We start from the raw sequence: 20,248 nt of genomic DNA on the forward strand, positions 1-20,248 counted from the left end.
TGGAAAATCGTTTTTTTTCTTATCAATTTTATTAATGGATTGTTGTACATTAGTTAGTTTATTATTAAATTCTAAAATTTGTTCTTCAAATTTTGACTTCAATGAATCTAGTTCTGCTTGGGTTTTTTCGTATTTGTTTTTCCAGAACTCAATTTGATCACGGAAAAGAATCTCATTAGTTGTAACTGAATTCCTTAATACAAATAGCATTTCTTTCAAAATCGGCCAGGAGAATTCTTTGGGGGTGGCAATGTGACCGAACAGGGAATCAAGGGTTACTTCCGGTGGTTTCTGGATGTTATCATCACGGGATTTCTGAGTGTTGGGATCATTTTTGCCGGTTATAGGTTCAGAATTTAAGGGATCTTCTTTCTTCTTTGATTGTCTCGTGTTTCTGGATCCTGTGGCTGAGGCGCTGCTGTTTCTGGAAGTAGAGGGTGTTCTTTTGGTTCTTCCTCTTCCTCTGGAATTTTTGATTGGGTTCTTTTTGATATTGGCAATAGAACTTTTCGGTATAAGGAAACCATCTTCAGAGTCTGAGTCGGGAATTTTTTCAGTGTTGATGATAGCGGTTTTATGTTCTTCGGTGGAGGATTTAACATGATGGACCGAGTTATCGATGGCTTGCTTTTTTTTCCCAGAAATGTCGATGTCACTGATGGAGGAGTTTGGATCATCGTTTCTACCTCTTTTTAGGGATGCTTCTAGGTATTCCATTTTATCATCCTTTTCATCCGAATCTGTTGGCGGGTTGCTTTGAGAAATCGTTGCGGAGAATTCAGGGGTGGGAGTGGAGGTCCTTAAGGGTGATTCCTTTGACTTTGTTTTGACCAAAGATGTAGGAGCACTCAGGGAGTAGTGTTTTTCTTTGATGCAATCAGTTTTTTTACAGTCAGTTACTCCGTGAACTGAGCATTTGCACAGATCACAGTGCACTTGTACGTGCTGTATGCAAGGTTTCATATCGCGGGAAGGCGGCTGGAAGAGGCGCGCGCCTCACTATACACGTCAGATGAAGGAGTAGGGTCTAATCACTTTAAACGATCTAAAGCATAGATTTTTGTCTAGCCATAGTTGCCAAAGTTTGTTCAAGATGCGCATGCGCGGAAAAAGAAAAATTGATGTGAGAGCAGCTATAATTGGCAACTTTCGGTTACGCAATCACTTCAGGCCACAATCACATCACTTTTAAAAACGTTATAACTTAAACCCTGGGGACTTTAAGAGTTCAAACCAAGCACAAAGAGACGCAGCTTGTGCTGCCGATTAAGTCAGTACCAAAATTAGGGCACAAAACAAGATAAAAACAAGAGTTTGGGTTGGTTTTAAGGAGAGCTGAGCGAAACACGTCAGGACGAGTCAAGAGCGCAGTTGCCAACCGGTTTCTTCCATTTATACCTTCGAATTCAGACCTTGCTGTTCCGGGTTGCCTTCAAAGATGGGAAAAACTCCCCGGCTTTTCTACATTTTATAGAATTATTTGACAATCGCGGGTTTCTCAGAATAATCGAAAATATCTGACTTTTCCTATTTACATTTGCAAATATAGAACTGACGATGAAAATTTGTTGGCAGTAATTCCACTGCAAATGACAAAAACATGTGGGCCTTTTTTCTCTAAGAATTAGTGGTTCAATTGACTAAAATTTTAATTACTTATGGAGAAGGTTTTTTTCTGTATCCTTCTCGGAATGTGACTTAGGGCACTGGACCATGCACGGGCAGGACTGAATTTGATTGAAAGGAGAACGCTGGTGGTTTTTCAAAAGTGTAAGCTTCAAAATGTTTCTAATTTCCGGTCTTTTTCATTGGGTACCCATATTTTATTGACCACATGGATTTACCTGAAAATTTCAGATTTTCTAGACCTGAGACAGTGAGAGTCAGACACCCTGAATTAGCCAGAGTTCCTGTTTATTAGATATTTCTTTTTCTAGGTATCTAAAATCGTTGTTTACCGCACAAAGGACCGTAACTCCATTCCAAGGTTTCGGAATGAACTTTAGCGATTCAATTTTTCATGAGAATAAGCTTGCATAATTTTCGTCGAAAATTTGTCTGAAGTTCGCTTGAAATCAAAAGTAAAATTAGTGACATTTACAGTTCGGAATTTCTAAAGTTATCCCGGTAAAAATGCGTTTTGCGCGGGAAAATTAGGCATCATTAAAATGCAGTTACGACGAAATATCCAAAAAGGACAGAATATCCAGTCTTTTCAATGAAATTCGCCGAATTTCTCCGACGTTAATAAAAATCCCTGACAATTCCCGGGAATTTCAGGTTTTCTAGAATCGTAAACCTGCCTTACTTAGACCTTGCTATACACGGAGAAAAATGTATGGATTGTAAACCAATTAGTGCTTAATATGGGACACCATTAATAGCAGTGAAGGCAACATATAATAATAATAGCACATATACCTTCGTTATGGTATATACCATACTATGGTACATACGAGCTACCACAGTGTGGTTTACAGACCGATAATCATATACAAGTATTAATGGTGTTCCTTATGAACCACTAATCGGTTTTTAAGCCATAGCTTTTTCTCCGTTTATACATAAGCAAGGTCTAAGTAAGGCAGGTCTACGATTCTAGAAAACCTGAAAAACCGGGAATTGTCGGGGATTTTTATTAACGTCGGAGAAATTCGGCGAATTTCATTGAAAAGCCAGGATATTTTGTCGTTTTTTGGATATTTCGTCGTAACAGCATCTTAATGGTGCCTAATTTGCCCGCGCAAAACGCATTTTTACCGGGATAACTTTAGAAATTCCCAACTGAAAATTTCACTAATTTTTCTGTTGATTTCAAGCGAACTTCAGACAAATTTTCGACGAAAATTATGCAAGCTTATTCTCGTAGCTTTTTCTCAGTATACGTCTATCGGGAGCTCGAAAATAAAAATATCACTGAAAAAAACTCCGGCCGTGGAAGCCGTACTTACGGGCTATCTTTATAGACATATCGTCCGCGTTCCGGGCTGAGAGGCCAGGAGTTCCGGGCGTAAGACCCGGAGTAATTGAAGCTACGGCTCCATCACTCGGAGCTTTTGGCCTCTGAGGCTGGAACGGACCGTACGTCTATATAGCCCGTAACTTTTTCAGTGTTCCGGAATGCGCGTCCGGAAACGCGCCAGGAAACACCGAAACGCTTGTGTTTCTGGATAGGAAGCGGCGACTAGCTCGGATTTCTAGGCGGCCCCGATCCGAATTGAGGGCCTTAATTAGCCGATCGAAGGCGGCGCGGCGCGTATGCAAATGAGACCGGGATCCAGGCGAGAACGAGAGCGCTGACTGATCATTCATCGCATCGAGGATCAAGCGAAAGGAGAGTGCGATCCGATTCCGCCGGAGAAAGCTCCCAGCTTCGGATTACCGCCGCCCGCCGCGCCACCGGCGCAGCGCCCCCGATCCACCGAAAGTCCATCGAGGAAGTCGTAATCCGAGGATACCGTTTCCTATTCCGTGTGGGATATGTGTATCGGATCGAGGATGTTTGGAGTTTGAACAGGGTTGCACGAGTGGAATGAAAAATTCTAAAGATTGGAAATTTCCGTGAAATCAGGGCTGTCACAGAATTTACACTGGAAAAAAAGTCTCTTGGATCTAGAGTCCAGACCCTTCATAACATAAACAAGAAAAAATGCTCTTGGTACAATCCAGGTTTTCCTTGAATCGAAGAGCCGAGCCTCCTGACTTAGGCGCATCTCCTTTTGATTCAAGCAAAAAGTCCGATCGAATCAAGAGTATTTTTTATTGTCAATGTTTTTAAGAGTCTGGACTCTAGATCCAAGCGACTTTTTTTTCCAGTGTAGTAAATGAAAATTTGCTGATTTCCCTGACATATGACATTCTTTCGCGGCCTTATAAAGTAGAAATGGGGCAATACGCATGATACAACTATTTCGACTTCCAAGAAGATAAAATTGCATATCCGAAAAATGAAGGAGAACGCGAACTCTTTTTGGCTGATTAGGAGACTTTAACGCCAGGCCAGAGTAGAAAAGTTAGATCGGGCGAAACACGTGATAAAATTATTTCGACTTACAACTACTCACAGAGTAAATCGTAGTGTGACCGAATGTTCGGTCCGCATAATAACCGAACATGTGAGGTTAAAAGAACTGATGAAAAAAGTTCGGTTACACGAATAAAAAATCTGTTTTATTCTAAAAAAGGAACTCTCAACGCACTGAGTTTTACAAAAAAATTTGACGAGGATGTTGCTTTTTTGAAAAATTTGCAAGAAAGCACTCATGTTAACAAAACTAGTGCGAGAACGTTGCATTTTTTAGAGTATGGCCACATTAGTGTTGTTGAATTTTTGAAAAATTTACTGCAAAAGCATTGAATTATGAGAAAATCAATAGGACCCCGTAAATTTTTTAGAACATGACTGCAAACGCAATATTTCATGGTAAAAATTACTGCGATCGCGCAATGTCACAGAGAGCAGTGTTACAGGCTGAATCCCTGGTTGATCAAAACTCCTTAGGCCGAAGAACTTTCTCCACCCCCGATTTTTCCCTCGTTCAGCAGGCTGATCATTGAATTTGATAGACAAAGCAATAGACAAAAATTATAGTCGCACCTTAAGGTAAAAAATATGATTGTGCAAGTCATTTTCAGCTTCGAAATGGAGGTACGTTCCTTCGTCTAGGAAACAACGAGATAAAATTCTTCGCGAGCTGATTATTGAAATTGATAGACAAAGCGATAGAAAAAGAAGACAGGAGGGCAATGGAGCAATTCTATAGGTGGAAGAGGGTGGTGGCAACGGATAAAGGAGGTAACTAACAACGTCAGCCAAGGAGTAAACCAACCCTAAAGTTAGTCAACCGATAGGATCACTCAATTTTCCTTTTGTATATTGCTTTATCTATCAATTTCAACAATTAGCCTGCAGACCTGTCCAGTCACTGATTACGTCCCAGCAGTATACTGCCGTGCTAAGGAAGAACGCCGTATGAACATTCGAGAGTTGCCACATTTCCTTCGATAAAATGTTCAATTTTGAGGAAAGTTATGAATATTTTTCCTTGAGATTTTCAGGGATTCTAGGCGAAATTGCGAGCAAAATTACCTGACAGATTGGAGGGAAAATATTCATAGGTTTACCAAGAAATTCGTGTTTTATCAAACGAAATTTGGCAACGCCTGGAGGCTCATACGGCGTTCTTCCTTAGAACGGCAGTACACTGAAAAAAAAAGAATCTTAAATTTGCCGCCAAGAAGTATTTCTTCTTAAATCAAGAAGTTTGCTGGTTAATATAAGCTACTTTATAGCTTAACCCAAGCATTATTTTTCTTGGATCAAGAAAAAGTCAGCTTAAAGCAAGATAAAAAAAAATTCTTGGCGGCAAATTCAAGAATAATCAGGCTTGATCCAAGCTACTTTTTTTTCCAGTGTATATTGTACTGCCACAAAATAGTCCAGTGAGGACGCGAAATGCCTGTCAGGGGTTGGGCCACGTAGCGGCAAAATAGGCGCCCCTTCTGGGAAACGATCCCGGACTGCAATTTCGCATGAAAAATGGCGTAAATGGGCCCTCTGATCTGTTCGTCGCCGCGGAACGGACCGCAGTCTGGTAACGAGCGGCGAGACGTTTAGTTGAGTGTTGACTTACGGCGGTGACGAGCGTCGAGGGGTGACCTTGGGTCGGGTCGGGGGCTGACCTTGAGACCCCCCCCCCCCCCCCCCGCCCGGCCCGGCGTCTTCGGCGCCCCGTCCCCGTTTTAATGGGCCGCAAATTGTCATCAACGAGCGAAACGAGACCACCGTCGCCCCTCCCCCCCCCCCCCCGCACTACACCGCGGTGGTGGCGGCGGCAACGAGATGAGGACGATCACGCTCCCGTGATGCACTCGCCAAAGATGGAAAATAAATCGTTCGTTTTGAGTTTCGAGCGTCGAACTATACTCCTGTTTCGTGAAAAAGAGAATGAGGAAAGAGAAAGAAGGGGAGATAAAATGATGGGGATGATATGAAGTAAAAGCGAGAAGAAGAGGGAGGAAAGGAGTGTGAGAAGGAAGGAAAGTGGTAAAAAGGAGAAGTTCAAATACTGAATTTTGTTGTTGAGGAAGTCCTGAATTTTTGGGACCGTAATACGGTATTGAGAGAGTCCTACAAAAGTACCGAATTTTAGCCACACTGGAAAAAAGAACACATTGGATCTGGAGTCCAGACTCTTGAAAACATTGACAAGAAAAAATACTCTTGATTCAATCAGATTGAAGCTTAAATCAAAAGGAAATCCGCTCGAACTAAGAGGTTTGGTTCTTGATTTAAGCAAAAATCCGATTGGATTAAGAGTATTTTTTCTTGTCGATGTTTTTAAGAGTTGGAATCTAGATCCAATGTGTTTTTTTTTCGGTGCATGCCAGTTTTAGTAGACACCCTGCGGGGAGAAAACGGGGAGAGGTGGGAGTAAAAAGGGTGTCAGAGAGCGAGAAGGAGGGAGAAAAAAAGGGGAGGAAAAGGGGGGAGAGTAGTAGAAGAAAAGAGAAAAATGCTAAGTAGGTACTGAATTTTTCGTCGAGTCCTGAATTTTTAGGAAAAAGTCCTGGGAAAGTACTGATTTATCGTGAGCCAGTTTTAGTAGACATTCTGCGAGCAGAAAAAAGAGGAAAGGGAGTAAAAAGAGTGTCAAAGGCCGAAGATAGGAGAAAAAGGCAGAAACAAATAGATAAAGGGGGAGCGAAGGTGGGATAATACTTCAAAAAAAACGGAGAGAAAAAAAGGAGGAAGAAGGTGAAAATTAAAGAAAAATAATTAAAAAGTGAAAGAAAGAGAAGTAGAAGAAAAAGAAAGAGTAACGAGAGATAACGGGGAGATATTAGAACGAATAAAAATATTAAAAATAAAATAACGAACAATTTCCGAGTCCAAATTTGAGTAAACGAATTTCAAATTTCAAATTATTTGAGGAAGAAACTAATTTAAAGAGGTCCTCAATCATAAGAAAATAAAAAAAAAAGTCAGATTGTTGAGGTAAACATCGTACAAATCAAAATTTCCACCGTGAAATCGTTGAGTAAGCGTGGAGCGCAAAGGTACGATAGTACGATAGACGATACAATCCCAACTGAGTCAACCGAACTGGCTGCCCGATTGGACGAATTTCTGTCAAACGGAACTACGTGCATTACGGCATGAGCCCTGAGACCCATAAGAATATAAACGTAACAGGGCTCTCATCATAATGCACGTAGTTGCGTTTGACAGAAATACGTCCAATTTTCTGATCGACCGAACCGCTCCTCCGCGTGCCACGTTTTCCCACGGGGAATCAATGAAATGAATTACAACTTCCGAGTTCTGACTACTCCGATCTCTTCCCGTCTCTTCCCTCCGCGGTGAAGGTCAAGGGCTGACCGTATCCTTCGCCTACACTTCGGTGCACTCCCGACGGGCAGGGGAGGGGGAGGGTCGGGGGTCGGTAGTAATCGATAACCGCAAGAATTCGAGGGAAATTATCGCGGGCAACGGCGCGGCGCGCGACACGGACCGGCGAAATTAGAGCTCTCGGCGGAAACGTAAAACAAACATCTAATAATTCATCTGTAAACGCTCCATTCAAATTAGGCCCCCTCCTCACCATCGGATCTTACGATTGGAACTGGCGCACACTGGAAAAAAAAACCACATTGGATCTATAGACTCCAGACTCTTAAAAACATCGACAAGAAAAAATACTCTTGATTCTATCAGATTTAAGCTTAAATCAAAAGGAAATCCGCTCAAATTCAGAGGCTTGGTTCTTGATTTAAGCTTAAATCTGATTGAATCAAGAGTATTTTTCCTTGTCGATGTTGTTATGAGTCTGGACTCTAGATCCAATGTTTTTTTTTTCTTTCTTTCTTTCTTTCTTCTGGTATGAAATTATGATGTTTTAAGAGTATTTTCATTGGTAAAATTTTTTACCAAAAGCACCCTATCTAATTAAAATTGTGATGAGATACACGTAAGATTTTACAATTTTTGTCAAAAATTTCTTGTCCGACTTCTTCCATCGACTCGATTCACTGTCCGCCGCGTAGTGGCCGGTGCTTGAATTGGACGAGTTTGAATTAGAAGAAACTATTTTTATTTCGTTTTAGGTGCAGTGTTCTGTTCCTCTGAGGTTGGACTACATCGCGTATTCTCCGCAAAATCAAGGAAATTTGTGAATGAAAGACAAAAAAAAAGGGTAATTCTTTGAAATTTTGCGAAGAAAAGGCGTTTTGACAAGGGAAGACTGGTTCGAAGAATGGGATGGCTAGGAAATTTTTGCGTCTCTATGGGAAATGTCGTGACTTTTCCAGATTTCCCCTGAATTTTCAAGCACCCTGCCCAAGGAAAATCTGTAACATCCTTTGGAATTCCAAAAATTACGCAACTCAGGGTTGCCACAGAATTTTGAAAATAAAATTCCCTGCCATTTCCCTGAAATAATTTGGTGAACTTCCCGGACAGTGGAACAAATACCAGAATTTTAAAAAGACACAGTAAGAAATAGTTTTCAGGCAAAATTAGTTGTTCGAAACGTCAAACCCACTCAAAAAAGCGAATGAAAGTGATTTGACGATTTGTGAACCTGACATTTTCGTCATTTTCCCTGACAAAAATTCCCTGCCATTCCCCTGATTTCCCTAAAATAGTTTGGTGAACTTCCCGGAACAAATACCAGAATGTTAAAAATACATAGTCAGAAATAGTTTTCAGGCAAAACTTGTTGTTCGAAACGCCAAACCCACTCGAAAAAGCGAATGAGGGTGATCGGTCGATTTTTCCCACACAGGAAAAAAAGTCGCTTGGATCCAGAGTCCAGACTCTTAAAAACATTGACAAGAAAAAATACTCTTGATTTAATCCGACTTCTTCTTGAATTGAAGAGCCAATTTTCTTGATTTAATCGGATTTCCTTTTGATTCAAGCAAAAAGTCTGATTGAATCAAGAGTATTTTTTCTTGTCGATGTTTTTAAGAGTCTGGACTCTAGATCCAAGCGACTTTTTTTCCAGTGCAGACATTTTCGTCATTTTCCCTAACATTTCCAGGTTTCCCCTGACTTTATTTAATTCCCCGACATTTCCCGGTTTTCCCAGTGTTTTCAGACTATAGCAACCCTGTTAAAATTCTTTGGAATTCCAAAAATCATGCAACGTATCCGGGATGATTTTCGGCGCATCGACATCCCAGAACTCGCTGCGTCACCTTTTAAACCCTACTCGATCGACAGTCCCGTCACATGACGGCAACGGCCGATCGATCGATAGAGAGTTCGTTGACTCGACCAATATTGGCTTTGGTCGTCTCGAGTCTCGAGTCAAGTCGGAAGGTGCGCCGCGCCGCGTCGGGCCGGGTAATTAGCAATTAGCGATCGATCTCCTCATCTGGTTTTTCGTCGAGTTTACGGCTCCGTAGATAGCATGATGATGATGATGATGATGATGATGATGGAGATGATGATGATGGGTACTCACGTTTGACGGGCGGGTGCAGTCCGAGCGGGACGTGACGTGATCACAGCATGACGTCCGATTCTGTCGCTCTCATGCGGCAGTTGAGATCCACTCGTCAACGGACACTGTAACAAACGAGCGGAGAGGTTAGAGGCTGAAATTCGGGGTGAAATCTGTAGGAGGTAAAAGATTTGAAAAAACAGCGTTGAATGAGTTTGTCTCGTGTTTTTCACACTGGATGGACCACTAGACAAGGGGCGAGTTTAAAAATTTCATTAAGTAGAACACACTGGGAAAAAAAAAACACATGGGATCTAGATACCAGACTCTTAAAAACATCGACAAGAAAAAATACTCTTGATGATTCAATCAGTTTTAAGCTTAAATCAAGAACCAAGCCTCTTAATTTGAGCGGATTTCTTTTTTATCTAAGCTTAAATCCGCTTGAATCAAGAGTATCTTTTCTTGTCAATGTTTTCAAGAGTCTGGACTCTAGATCCAATGTGTTTTTTTTTTTCCAGTGCATGATTTGGACTTTGTTAAGCAGAAAGGAACCAAGCCACATCAGCTATTGCAAAATTTAACTGAGCAGTTTAATTTTTTACATGAAAACGGTTATGCGGATTTTTGCGCAAACAGTGAATTTTGTGCGAAGTTCGAGGCAAATTCCTAAACATTTTCAAAGGAGTCCGCACAAACGTTCTCTAGTAAAAAATGAAATTGCCCAATTGCATTTGGCAATGACTGATGTAGCTCGGTTCCTTACTGCTACACGCGCTCCATTTGTATAACGGGTTTACAGGACGAATGGTCCACTATGATTCGTCCAATACAAAAAGTCCGAATAAAGTCGACATGCCCAAATTTTTTTGTCCAAGTAATACCATCTCAATTTTTTGGTCAAAAAACGAAATCTGCTCCGATGGACGAGTTATAACGAGTTTATAAATTGCGTAAAACGTTGTGTGAAAATTTTGGAAACAAATATTCACAATTTTCTCAGTACATTCGATTTGGCAACGTCTGAAGGCTCATACGGCATTTTTCCTTAGCAGGGTAGAATAATGGTGGATGAGAGACAACCGCGGATCCAGTTCGAATTCGCGGCGAGGTAGCTATCAACCGCGGTTAATCTGAGAGCAAACAGAATTAAGAGCAATTTCCCAAGGTCGCTTTGGGTCGGGCCCCGGCGGGACCGCCGCGATACTCGAGTTTCGACCCATCGAAATCCGAGATTTTCGGCCGAAATCGACGGGCGATAATGGGACAAATTCGATTACTCGAATATCGATGGGCCCGCGCCTCCTCGCCGAGTCGCGGGGCGAAGTGGGCGCGCTCGCAAAACGCAGACGCAAGACGCGCCTTCGAGATTCTATCGATAGATATGAGCGCGGATAGGTCTAGTTTATGGAGGTATTTAATGGGAGAGAATATAACGCGTCCGTTCCGATTATTCATCAATTTCAAGAGTCTTTACCAATTACATTGTAAGTTATGCTATAAAAAGGAGCAGCAAAAACTTGTCTGCAAACAATTTTAATCGCAAAATCTGCGGACCGAATGGTGCTACACGGTGCAAAAAAAATTAAAAAAGTAATAATTATAATAACTTTTGTAAATAATTTAAGCTACCATAAAAAGGAAGAACAAAAACTTGTCTGCGAATAATTTAATCGCAGATTTATCTTTCTTTTTTCTCTTTTCAATTTCTTGAATTTTTATCCTTAAAAATTTTCATGGTTAGGGCAAGAGAAAGGCCCAAGACTCTGGTCCTCGACTCTTCTAGGGTTCTCATTTACGGGAAAAATCATTTGAGATAGAAATAAAAGAAAGGAAACAAAGAAAAAAAATTGGGTAGAATAAGCGTGCGCAGGAAGGAATATTCGCTATCTTTTTGGCTTGTTCAAAACATACCTACGGTCGAAATTTCAGGATGAACCCTTTTGTGACCCTAATTTTTTAATTTTTTAAATTCTGTACTGCACTATTTTGATCTCTCCTCAGGGTGTTAATGGCTCAGATGTAAAAATCACCAAATAAATGTATCTACCAACCAACCAACCAACCAAACACTTTTCAAAATTCCCTAATTTTCCCCTCTTCTTATGCAATTCAGTCTCGCTCACCGAAAAGCTAAGGTTCAACTCCTAAAATATATTTCTACGGAGATGCTATTGGAACAGGGGGAGGCGTAAAATGATAGCGCACCACATGCAGAAGCCAGGGAGGGAGCTTCGATATCTGTACATCCCTACTTAACATACGCGGATGCCTCCTAAGCGAATACCCTCGCTTACAGGAACACAGCAAGCTAAGATAACGTGGCGGCTAATTGTCGGCCTCAGCGTGACCGGTACGAGAGAACTAATATAAAAAAATCTATTCTATCTAGTGGTCAAGACAAGCTCGAAGTTTTGCTCTGAAATCAACCAATATATAAAAACGGATGTTTTCCGGTTGAACAAACGTAGAAGCAAGGTGCAATGCATGAAATAGCACTGAAATAATTCAATTGGTTAGGAAACTGGGCCAGGTTGAGGCTGCGATATGTTGAAATTTTGTGGAAGTGACGGCAGAGGCATCTACCGGAGATAACGAGCAGCAACAGTTTGTTCGTATACTCACGATCAGTGATGAAAAGCTGGGAGTTTCGCACGACGCACAGTGGATAGAGTCAATTAGAGAGGTCGGACATGCAATTTTTGACAAAAACTGCAAATTTTTATGTTTATTTCGCAACATTTTAAACTTTAAGAGGTGCTCGTGCAAGAAAATTTTACGAGGAAACCAATGGAACCACTTTCAGAACTTCAACGTTCTATATAAACGGAGTTAAAAGCGTTTAAAGTTTCCTAATATTGTCCGGCTTCTCCTATTGACTCGATCCGATGTGCGACGCGGCTCGTGGCGCTATGTAAAATTTATGAGGGAAAAATGCGCTTGAATGAGCTTTTAATTTCTTTCTTCAGTTTAATCCTAGGTCTAAGCGCAAGACAGCGAAATCATCATTTGTTCTTGTACTTTTGTTTTCAGAAAACATTGTTAAATCATAAGTTTCTGCAAAGTTACGTTTCCGATGTTTTCAGGATATGGTGACAAGTTCTCTCGGATTGCAAAATTCCCTGACTGATTCATGATTTTTCAGGGGCTTTGAATTGAACGTGAAAGTCCCTGACTTTAACACGACTTTTTAAAGTATTTTTTTGACATAACTTATCATGAAAATCCAGAAAAATCAGAAGAGCGAAGTCTTTTGATATTGAAAAAATGCAATGTTTTGGTGAGAGAAAAAATTTGAAGGTTTCGCAACAAAATTCCCTAATTTTTTAAAAGTCCCCTGCATTTTCAAGAACTTGTTACCTCGTTCTTGTTCAAAATTCCACAGTGAAATTCCCTGACTCAATCAGATTTTCCACGGTTGGAGGAAAACTCCCTGATTTCTCCATGTTTTTAATAACTTCCCAAGAACTTGTCATTCTGCAGGATTTTAATCTCAAGACTTTGGTCCTTTAATCAGGACGGTGCGAGAGACTTTATCGGCGCGTAAAAAACGGGCAATTCTTCAGGAATCGGCCGTTCAAAGTCATCTTGGTCTTGGTGAGGACCAACAACGGGACCAGATTCCGACCGAACACCGTTGCCACGCTTCGAATATCCCCCCACTAGAACCGATTAAAAACCGGGAAATTCGATGAAAAACGGCAACAGCGATGCCGGTCTGTGTCAGCAAAAAAACTGATTCGGCGACGGAAAACCGCACAGATGCGCGAAGTGGGTGTACGAACGGAGCGCGACCCGACTCTCGAAGAAACTGCAAGAAAGAAAGAAAGAGAAAGAGAGAGGAAAAAAGTGCAGTCAGAGTAAGAGGGGAAAATCGTTAAAAATAGAGAGGAAAAAAACCGCCAAACGCGTGCGAATTGCAGGAGGGAGTCGCGGATAGGCTGTTCGTGGGAGGTGGATAAATAAGTAAGATGCAGCGAAGGGATTTAAGCGACAAGCCGGGAGGCCACTTAATAGAAACAAGGAGGATATATAAACGCTTCAAAAGGGGGGAGGGACATACGAAAAATATCTGAAATATTTCGAGTACAACCCCTAACACTTTTTTTCCGCGAACAGTTGTAGTGAGAAATTATTCTGGAAAATTGGAGTTCGTGGGTTGGCTCCCCTGTTGGATCCTAAAAGCTCCATGATCTAACTTTCAATAATTACCGTAATGTTCCTACTATCCAAGGATGCAGAAAGTTCTGAGCATTCACACTTTTCAAATCGGGCTTCCAATTTAAAAGACCTTATTTTCCTCAGAAATTTAAAAAATACTTTTTTACGGCTCTGTGCGACTAAGTTCACACAATATTACAAAACGAACGTGATTTTCACCGTGCGATTTGCCGAAAAAAACGAGCTTTCTTCCGCGATTTCGCCGGTTTTCCCATTTTAAATCACCAATTTCGGGGCCTCCCCATTTTCACGCGCGACCCGCCGATCGTGCGGTCGAGAAGTTTTTGCGCCCCTGTATCCTCACATACTGCCGTCCTCAGCAGAAACGCCGTAACTCCATTCTGGAATTTGCCAATGTCTCATCGACAAAATGTTTTATTACCGAAAAACCGATGACCATTAGTTCTTCTTAATTTTAAAATAACTGTGGCATACCATTGAGAATTTTACAAAATGAGGCATCATAAAGATCAGGTTTTCTCGTAATGGAGATGTTGCATGCGGGAGGAATTTGCGATTTGACTGTTGATTCTTGTGTAAAAGTTCGGGAGAAACACGATGGTGCCGCTGGTTTTCTCTGAAATCAACTCCCAAGCTCAAAAACAGCTCTCAAGTTGAGGCCAAAATGGAGGGGATATCCCACGTTATCCTGAGAGTCCACCTCTACATCAAGACAAACTCTCCATGCAAAGATGGGGAGCAAATACATTGACAGGGCTGCCACTTTATTTGGGGACTCTAAAACTGAAAACACGGCATCACTGCTAATGTATTTGCTCCCCATCTTTGCATGGAGAGTTTGTCTTGATGTAGAGGTGGACTCTCAGGGTAGGGTGGGATATCCCCTCCATTTTGGCCTCAACTTGAAAGCTTTTTTTGAGCTTGGGAGTTGATTTCAGAGAAAACCAGTGGAACCATCGTGTTTCTCGCGAACTTTTACATAAGAATCAACAGCCAAATCGCAAATTCCTCACACATGCAACATCTCCATTGAACAGTACGTGTGGGAGAAAAATGCAGAATCTGGATTGGAGTTACGGCGTTCTTCTTGTGGACAGCAGTACAGATACTCTAACTACTCTACCCGGGTCAATTTCGTAAATTTGGGCGTTACCACCACTCTCTTCGGCAACAACTGGTGAGGAGGCAGCGTTCTCTTCACTGTGAATAGCACATCCCGAGCACATAGTACGGCAACTTGAGTCATCTCGATGACGATGACAGACCATCATTGTTCATACAGACTCGGCAGCTAATTTGTCCCGTCTCGAGGAGTTCCCGCTGAAACGCAGACGAGTGGTCAGACAAGAACAATGGAAAGCGGTCCCATCTCTCTTGACCAAGATCGACAGAGATACCCGACGGACCGCGCCTCCGAGTTGAAGAGAGATCGAGCGAGTTCAATTCCTCGCCGTGCGCATATTTTCGTAATGCGTCGTTTTCACCGATTTGCGAGATTTGCCGGATTGCTCGCGAGAAAACTCGCCCACTTCGGACTCGCGCGCATGAAGGGGAAAAGGAGAATGTGGCGCGAAAATGTTGAGTAATAAATTGAAGAGAAACGTATCTGGCGTGAGCTTGATTCAATTGAAACTTGTTCAACAGAAAATCAGTTATGAAGGTGATAAGTAGAACCAAGGTGTTGTGGTTAAAATTCGATAATTACTGAAGTACCTTTCGGCTTACGCCATCATAAGGCCTTGTCTCCACGGAACGTTGTCATGGGATTTGTCCCAAGTTCGAATCGCAGGAATGAAACTTCTGGGATTTTTCCCAGTTACCGTCTCCACGGGGAGGCTCATACGGTCCTGCGACGAGTTTGCGCGGGAAGATAAATTAGTTAAGTCGAATATTTAACCGGGATTAAAATAATAATTGCACTTAATTGACAATAATACACATTATTTTAACTAAACTAACACTAACAATGGAGTAATCGACAAAATATCGCACAATTCGTTTACACTACTTCTTCCTCTCTCAGTGGGTCCTAGTGGTAAAAGGACCATACTTAGTACTGGGAAAAACATTGATTGACTCAATATTTTTCCCAACTTCGTAAGTGGGATTTTTCTCAGGGACTAATCCCATGAAACGGCCCGTGGAGACAAGGCCTAAGAGCATTTACAAAACACTGGAAGAAAAAGTCTCTTGGATCAAAAGGAACTCCGCCTAAATCAAGAGGCTCGTCTCTTCAATTCAAGGGAAAATCGGATTGGATCAAGAGTATTTTTACTTGTCAATGTTATTAAGAGTCTGGACTTAGATCCAAGCTACTTTTTCCCCCAGTGAACTTAAAGCATAGACATAATCACAGTTTGAAATTTTTTTTATGATATTTTACATCACAGATACTTACATTTACGAAAGTGTCAAAATTAAAAGGACGTCAGAGATTATAAGAGAGATAGTTGCACCTGTGAAATCTGTAAACTTGCAAATCAGCTAATCAGCTACCATACATTTATCTGTGATGTAAAATATCGTAAAAAAAAAAAAAAAAAAAAAAAAAAAAAAAAAAAAAAAAAAAAATTCTAACTGTGATTTTGTTTATGTTACAAGTTTTGTGAATGCTCTGTAATGGCGTAAGCTGAAGGTACTTTAGTAATTAAAGAATTTTAATCTTAACACCTTGGTTCTACTCATCGCCTCCATTACAAAATGGTGTTATTCAATTGGAACTCGATACATCTCTGGAAAACCATTTGTGTAGATAGTGTTCACGGACCAACGGCCGATCGGTCGTTCGCGAACTGCGCAGGTAGTGGGAAAATTGCGTCAGCTACGACGTTGAAGAATGGATGATATGAAATTTATTGCGATTCTTTTGCGTACACCTCCCGAAGTTGCGTATGCACCCTGTATTACGCTATAGCGTCGGGGGGAGAAGGCGCGATGCTTGAGGTATTCCTGCAGTCTTGCAGGCGCTTCCCCCACATTTTCCGCGCAAAGTAGAAAGTTTCGGAAATTTTCTTCCGGAATATACAGTTGCCAAGATACCAATGGAGGTTTTCTTTGCCTCTGGCATAAATGAACTTGTACACTGGAAAAAAAAAAAAAAAAAAAAAAAAAAAAAACACACACACACACTGGATCTAGAGTCCACTCTTGAAAACATTGACGAGAAAAAATACTCTTGATTCAATCAGATTTAAGCTTACATCAAAAGGAAATCCGCTCAAATTAAGAGGCTTGGTTCTTGATTTAAGCTAAAATATGATTGAATCAAGAGTATTTTTTCTTGTCGATGTTTGTAAGAGTCTGGACTCTGGATCCAATGTGTTTTTTTTCCCAATGTAGGTGAATTTTCCCGCCTTGGCCGTCGAGCGTGAGTGTCATCGATAAAAGAGGCGAGGCGTGAACGATCGATTATCGCTATTTCCCCATTTGAAGCTGTGGTAAGGAATCAATTCTTCAGGTGTTCGTTGCGAATAATCTCTTTATCGACCCTTTACTATAGGTTTTAATGGCAGATCGATCGATATATCGAGGTAACTGTAAACGTTGAGTGAGCTCGCGCCGGGAATGCGGCGACGCGCGGAGAAATCCTGGAGTCGCGTGGCTCGGCGCTCGGACCGGTCATCCGGCACCGGCAAGTCCCATTGTCTCAATAGTTGACCATCATTATCTTCCTCCTTTGCCGCCCCGCACGCTAAATTTATCCTTATTTTCTTTTATTTGACGAGCGGGAAACGGACATCGGACGGAAAAAAGCAAAATGACCCCAGAGTCTGGGCACAGTTGGACGTATTTTGGAAAGCAAGGCTAAAAATGACTCTAAACAAATGGGACAGAGTTCATCAGAGAGAAACCAGCCCACATTAAGTTGAAACTGAGAAAAAGAGGTTTGAAATTTTACTCCTGCATTAGGCTTAATGTAGAAAATAAAACTTTAACCCCTCTTCTCACGAACTGATTTCTTTTTTTCGACTCCCAGATTTTGGCAGGAGAAAATGAACGACAAGTGGAACTCAAAAACATTTTTAACTCAATTTTTTTTTTAAATAAACTTCTTCTTCTCTTTGTGATAAACTCGGGACAATAGGTCCCGGCTTACCCGGGAACTGACGAGTGGATCTGCAGAGACAGACTCCACTCCGCCTTAATCCCTGAAAATTTGAAAGTTGAGGCATGGATGTGTAGTGTACTAACCCTAACCCGATGCTCATTCGAGGTTGCAGAATTCTCAAATGGATTAAAAACCTCAAATAACTTTTTAAAAAAAAAAAAAAAAAAAAAAAAAAAACCTGAATTTCGGAGACGTTTTGGGGTGGTTTCAACCCCCTCCTCGACTAGGAAGCAAATAAAAAATTTAAAAAAAAATCGTTAGACCCCCATTTGTGATAACCAGAAAAAGCACAATACAAATTCTCTTTCTTGTCCACACAAATGGGGGTCAGAGGGGTTTTATGATTTCTATATTTTTTTTTTCTGATCGAGAAGGGGATTGAAACCACCCCAAAACGTCCCAGCCATTCTGTTTGTTTTTAGCCTCGCTTTCCCATTTTCTTATGCCTTGTTTTGTTAATATACCCGGGCTACTTTTGTGTATCATTCTTATTTTTTTCTACATGACATTCTGTCAGGAGAAATTTCAAAAAATGTATACGGCGTTATTCCTCATTGCCCTGGTAAAATAATCCCGAGGGAAAATGGTTCAATTGGGATGAACAGCTAGCAGCTCCAATGGACTGGTGCAGATCGTGGTCGGTGCATTACAGTTGTCGGCGGTAAGCGGGCGTAATTGAAGCGGACAGTGAACACAGAACACTGAACATTGAACATTGAACACTGAGCACCGTGCACCGGCCGTTGAGCACCGATGGGCGGGCACGCGCGCTGCCGGCCGGGACACGAACCCGGGACCCCCAGCACGCGATCACCGTTAACACGGCACGCTCCGCCGCACAATGGGTCGAAGTCAATAGGAGAGGTCGGACAAAATTTGGCAACTTTAAACGCTTATAACTCCGTTTACACAAAATTTTGAGATTCTAAAAGTGGTTTCATTGGTTTCCTCGTAAAATTTTCTCGCTAAAGCATCCCTTGAAACTTAAAATGTGATGAAATAAACATTAAAATTTGCTGTTTTAGTAATACATTTTATGTCCGACCTCTCTTCTTCACTCGATCCACAGTGCGTCCTCGGGCACCGTTCCCCACCGCCGCTTCTCATTGGCTAAAAGAGCCATCGTCATCGTGGAGGAGGCTACGCGAAAGAAAGAAAATGGAAGTGTGACAATCGAAAAAAAAACTCCGACATCATCTGACGGAGTAACAAATTCGCTTGGATTTCAAAATTCCCTGACTTGTCAATGACTTTTCAGAATTTTGTAATGCAAAATTTCCCGAATTTTTCATGAATTTTCAGTGGTCTCTTTTTTTCGACATAATTTTTCGTAAAGAGAGTTGCCACAGAATTTATAAAATGAAATTCTCTGACAATTCCCTGATTTTTTTTGTCACATTTTGGTAAAATTCCCTGGCAATTGAGGTTATGCCACATGCTTAAAAGACATGATTTAAAATAGTTTTTAGACAAAATTTGAGGTTCTAAGCGTCAAACCTATTCTAGAAAAGAAATAAAGGTGACTTCACAATTTTACCCTAATATTTTCGTCATTTTCCTGACACGTCCAGGTTTTCCATGATTTTATAAATTACCTGACATTTCCCGGTATTTCTTGACCGGGTTTCGCAACCTTGTAAATATGCTTCCCACAAAAAAATTCGACGCTTAGTTTCTTGGAATTGAACTTAATTTAAAGAAACTTTAAAATTCAAAACTTAAAGTTTTTCAATGTACGCACAAGAAAAGAGGAGAAAGAATTCGTCAAAAATGGTAGCTTTCCATGAACTCGAAGAGCCATCGTCATCCTAAAGGAGGCTAAGCGAAAGAGAGAAAATGAAAATGAGAAAATCGGGGGAAAGTTGGATATCAATCACCGGGGTGACAGATTAGCTTGGATTTCAAAATTCCTTGAGTCACTGGACTTTTCAGAGGTTTTTAATGCAAAATTCCCGGACTTTTCTATGAATTTTCAATGATTTCCTTTCTTTGAAAATATTTGCCGTAAATATACTTTCCAAAACAAAAAATTCGACGCGAAGTCTCTTGAAATAAAAAAAATTCAAAATTTAAAATATAAACTTTAAGTTTTTCAGTGTGCGCACAGGAAAAGAGAAGAAAATCGTCAAAATGAAAATTCGACATCAGGTACTTAAAGGGGAGGAGGGCTAAAATTACCTCAAACATATTCCTGAACAGAATGTAGGGAGGGGGAGAGTCCCCCCCCAACCTGGCGGCGGGGGGGACGTCAAATATCCCGAAAAAGCGCCTAATTAACATTAAGTACGGACCCCCCTTCATATCAACTGGATCTCAGAACAGACTTCTCTTATACATGTTCTACGGCTGAAGCCAACTCGAAACTCGTTTAGTTAAGTTTGGCGATTTTTAATCGATTTTTGGCGCAAAAATCGATTAAATCGAATCGACTTTCGTGGTAGATTAAAATTCGGGATCGATTTTTCGAGCCGAAATCGAATTATTAAAAAATATCGAAATTTTCGACTTT

The 20,248-nt window shown here is 41.1% G+C and overlaps 1 protein-coding gene across 4 annotated transcripts in view; it reads right to left on the reverse strand.

Annotated features, from left to right (window-relative positions):
* The window catches only part of Prosap (SH3 and multiple ankyrin repeat domains prosap), a 324,904-nt gene that overhangs the window by 199,705 nt on the left and 104,951 nt on the right, over positions 1 to 20,248 (reverse strand). For 3 of the 4 annotated variants that reach the window (XM_019041269.2, XM_019041268.2, XM_019041265.2), the window contains exon 2: positions 9,471 to 9,574. The gene's annotated coding sequence lies outside the window, so the exon portion shown is untranslated. Of the gene's footprint in view, positions 1 to 9,470; positions 9,575 to 16,029; positions 16,097 to 20,248 lie in introns of all 4 variants that reach the window. The other variant, XM_019041266.2, reaches the window with a different exon arrangement.

The sequence above is a fragment of the Bemisia tabaci genome, chromosome 9, assembly GCF_918797505.1.
Source record: "Bemisia tabaci chromosome 9, PGI_BMITA_v3".
NCBI classification, from domain to species: Eukaryota; Metazoa; Arthropoda; class Insecta; order Hemiptera; family Aleyrodidae; genus Bemisia; species Bemisia tabaci.